The sequence below is a fragment of the Gorilla gorilla genome, chromosome Y, assembly GCF_029281585.2.
Source record: "Gorilla gorilla gorilla isolate KB3781 chromosome Y, NHGRI_mGorGor1-v2.1_pri, whole genome shotgun sequence".
Classification (NCBI taxonomy): domain Eukaryota; kingdom Metazoa; phylum Chordata; class Mammalia; order Primates; family Hominidae; genus Gorilla; species Gorilla gorilla.
The window spans coordinates 25,246,578-25,251,287 of NC_073248.2; the positions used below are offsets into that span (position 1 = coordinate 25,246,578).

Here is a 4,710-nt window from a genome sequence, read left to right on the forward strand (position 1 = left end):
TCCAATTTCATCTGTTCCAGATGTTTTTTTGAGGGAATGTGTATATATGTTTATAAATGTGGGCATGTATGTATTCACTTATTATTTGTTGTTCCCAAGTGTTATACATGTTTTGCATGCATATATTTACGAAATCCCTGAAAATAGAAAGTTAACAAATCTTTTTTTTTCTTGTTTTAAGTAAATTATTTTCTGAAGGGGGTGGGTTGGGATAAATATATGTTAATATGGCAAATGTAAAAGAAAAAGCGGCCATTACTAATGAAAATTATTCTCTAACATTTTCATGTTTATCTTTAATAGCATTGCTGGTGACATGTTCCCTCTTATCAGTTGTGTATGAGGACATTCACTGCAATATACTGCCCATCCACACCGGCAACAACTTTACTGCCATGAAACTACTGGTGATAAAATTCATCTATGTCATGATATGGCATTCCTTGGTGATTATCTCACATGTCATGACTCTGGCATTTTCCTCCGCATCTGTGAAATTGAGGTGCCTAATCTTTCTATTAATCTTATATTTTGTATTATTGTTGGCACCATGGCTGGAGTTTTGGAAAAGTGGAGCTTGTCTTGCTAGCAACACAGAAAATACTTCCAGCATGGTGGGTATAATACAGATGCTTATCTTAATCTTGCTAGTATATGCAGCCATCAACTTCTCCTGCTGATCAGCAGTGAAACCGTAGCTGTCAAATGAGGAAATAATTGACAAGAGACAGACGTGGGGCCATATAATTGTACACCACAGCTTTCAGTTTTTACAAAATGTGATAATAATATTGGTATTTCGGTTCTTTGGAGGGAAAATTTTACTGAAGTCTTGTGATTCATTAATTGCCATGTAGCTCATCATAACCTACCTATTAGCCATTTGGCTTTATGCTCCCCTTCTGTCAGTATTTTGCAACCAAGTTGGTCAGGCAAAGTATTTCCAGGACATACTGAAAATCATCCAGAAGCACTAGGATATTGTGTAAACATCAAGAGAAAGTTCAATTAAAGGAATAGAAATAAGCATCTGAGGAATTACTATCACTCATGGAGAAGAGATGGATATTTTCATTAAAAAAGTATGCAATATCCATAAAATATACATGTATACTTTCACAGAACAAACAGTAAAGAGGCTGAATGTGACTTTATAAAGATACTCATAAAAATTATAAACAGCAAAATCTTGGAAGTAATTTCTAATAAAATTTATTTTTCTCCTGTGACTATGCATTAGTAATTTATTTTGCTAAATATAATTGTACAATATATTAAAGAAAACAAAACCAAAAATCCATCTGGGTCCAAAAACTGAGCAGGAAAAAATAACCAGAATGCATTTTTCACCTAGTACATTTTTGGAACCTATGCCTTTAATTTAACAAATGTTTGTAATCTAGTATATACATTATCAGTGAATATTTTCTTTTCAGAAAGAGTACAACAGGTTTCAATCTGTACTTAAGGAGAACCTGAAAGAGAAGCCTTATGAGCATGCTCCTATTTATTTTAATTTAAGGTAACTAAAGTCTTTCTCATTAAACTTTGACTAACATAAAGCAACTCATACTAATGGATCTTAAAGCACAAAACCTGTCCTATTAAAAAGATATCATGTTAATCATTTAAAATACTAGTTTACATTCCTACCAAGACTGCACAAGGATTCTCTGTGCTCTACATTCTCAAAAACATTTGTAATCTTTCATCATAATAATAGCCATTCCAACGTGTGTGAGAGAAGGGCTCATTGTTGTTTTAATTTGCGTTTCCCTGATAATTGGTGGTGTTGAGCATCTTTAAATATACAGTTGTTCAGAAATTAGCAGGGCCAAGTAGTGAACACCTGTAATCCCAGTTCCTAGGGAGGCAGAGACAGAATTGCTGGAAACTAGTGGGTGGAGGATTCAGTGAGCTGAGATCACACCACTGCACTCCAGCCTGGAGGACAGAGTGAGACTCTGTCTCAAATCAATCAATCAAACAATCAATCAATATTAAATATAGAGTTGTTGGCCAGTTTTATGTCTTCTTTTGAGAAATGTAAATTCAGGCCCTTTGATCATATTTAATAGGCTTAATTGTTTTTTGTTGTTGTTGGTAAATGGCTTTAGCTTCTTGTATATACTTACTATTCACCTTTTATCACATATATATGGTTTGCAGATACATTCCCCAAGTGTTTGGGTTGTGTCTTCACTCTACTATTTGTTTCCTTTTCCCTTTGATGTGCAGAAACATTTTAGTTTGATGTAACAAGATCAAATTGTTTTTTGTTTGCGCTTTTGGGATCATAGAATTGAGGTTTCAAAAATTAAATTAAATTAAAACATAGAATTACCACATGATCCAGCTACTCTACTTTAGAATATGTATTCAAAGGATATAAAATTAGCATGTCAAAGAGATATCTGCACTCCTATATTTATCTCAGCATTATTCATAATAGCCAAGATACAGTAACAACCTAAGTGCCCATCAACAGATCAACAGATAAAGTGTGGCACATATACACAATGAAATATACTATACAGCCTTAAACAAAGGAGGAAGTTCTGTTATTTATTTGTGACCAAATGAATGGAATTGGATGATATTATACTGAGTGTAATAAAAGAGGCACAGAAAGACAAGTATAGAATGATCAAAATTATATGTAAAATCTAAAAAAGCTGAACTCATTCAAACAGTGAATATGCCAGATGCGGTTACTCATGCCTGTAACTCTAGTACATTTGAAAAACAAGGTGGTTGCATCACATGAGGTCAGAAGTTTGAGCCCCAAGTAAGCCATAGTTGTGCCACTGTACTCCAGCCTCACAAGGTAGCAAGGCTCGATTCTTTAAACAAACACACAAAAAGTAGTCAGAGATTGGAGCGTGCAGTGGTGATGGGAGTGGATAGAGAAAGTGGGTAAAAAATTTCAGTAAGACAGCAAGAAGTTCTGGCGATCCATCGTACAGAATGGTGTCCACAGTTCATAAATGTCAATTTCAAAATTGGTTAGTAAAAAAAAAGGGCAGTCATGGTGGCTCATGTCCAAAACCCTAGCACTTTGGGCAGCCATGGCGGGAGAATCACTAAAGGTCAGGATTTCGAGACCAGCCTGGTCAACATGATGAAACACCGTCTCTACTGACAATAAAATAATTAGCTAGGATTGGTGGCATGCGCATGTCATCCCAGCTACTCAAGTGGCTGAGGCAAGATAATAAATTGAAACCAGGAGGCGGCAGTTGAAATTGAGCTGAGGTTGTGCCACTGCATTCAAGTCTGGGCAACAAGAGCAAAACTCTATCTCGAAAAAACAGATGGTTTAAAAAGTAGAATTTAGGCCAGGTGCGGTGGCTCACGCCTGTAATCCCAGCACTTTGGGAGGGCCAAGGAGGGTGGATCACAAGGTCAGGAGATTGAGACCATTCTGGCTAACACAGTGAAACCCCACCTCTACTAAAAATATATTTAAAAAATTAGCTAGGCATAGTGGTGGGCTCCTGTAGTCCCAGCTACTCTGGAGGCTGAGGCAGGAGAATGGCGTGAACCCGGGAGGTGGAGCTTGGAGTGAGTGGAGATAGCACTACTGCACTCCAGCCTGGGTGACAGAGCTAGACTCCATCTCAAAAAAACAAACAAACAAACAAAAAAAGTAGAATTTATATATTCTTACCACAAAGAAAGAAATGATAAGTATGTGAGGTGATGGATATGGTAACTAGCCCAATGTAATTCTTTTGCAATATACACATGCATTATACAATCACTTTGTGTCCCACATTAAAGTAAAAATTTTAAAAGAATGAATTACAATTAAAATAAACTTGTTTTAATATACATAGACAGTAATATATGCCAAGGTTTTCTTCTATTTTGACTATTTGGCTTCTGTTTTTTCTTGGGGAAACAATCACCATGGAAAGGGATGAAGAACATTAAAGCTTAATATTATATGATTTCCATTATTTTTGTTGTTGTTGTTGTTTCTCCTTTTTTTCTACCAAAGCAAAGGAAACAACTTCCTTATTCAAACTTTGTTTTGTGTTTCTTTCTCATGAGAAATCACCACCAAAAATAAAGCTCATGTAGATTTGTGAACATTTTTTTTCTGCTTCTATCTATGACCCTCTTTGCCTTGGCTTTAGATATCACAGCTTCTTAAAACACCGATTTACTTATTATTTGTTTTGTCCTTGTACCACTACTTCTACACTTTACCTGAAGGATCATTTTCTTTTCTTTTTCTTTTCTTTTAATTTATTTTTTTTGAAACAGATCCTCTGGCACAATCTCGGCTGACTGCAACCATGGCCTACCAGATTCAGGTGATTGTCCTGCCTCAGCCTCCTGAGCATCTGACATTACAGGCATGCACTACCACGCTTGGCTAATTTTTGAATTTTTAATTGCGATGGGGTTTCACTGTGCTGCGAAGGCTGGTCTCAAACTGACCTCAAGTGATCCGCCCCCTCAGACTCCCAAACTGCTGAAATTACAGGTGTTAGCCACCACACCCACCTTGATCATTTTCTTTACTAGATCTACATGCTGCTTGTCTTAGTCCTAGATATGCCACTCTCAGCTCATTTACTTATTTTCCGTGATAGCAAGACTCATGGAAAGACTTCGCCCTGACATGGTTTAATTTTATTTCTCTTAACCCTTCTTTATTCAGGCATTTACCCTGTTTTTAGATCATATATTTGTCACTAA

The 4,710-nt window shown here is 36.3% G+C and overlaps 1 pseudogene; it reads left to right on the forward strand.

The window, feature by feature from the left end:
• The first annotated feature begins 286 nt into the window (after positions 1-286).
• Positions 287-783, forward strand: LOC129530326 (testis-specific XK-related protein, Y-linked-like; annotated as a pseudogene).
• Positions 784-4,710: the final 3,927 nt, after the last annotated feature.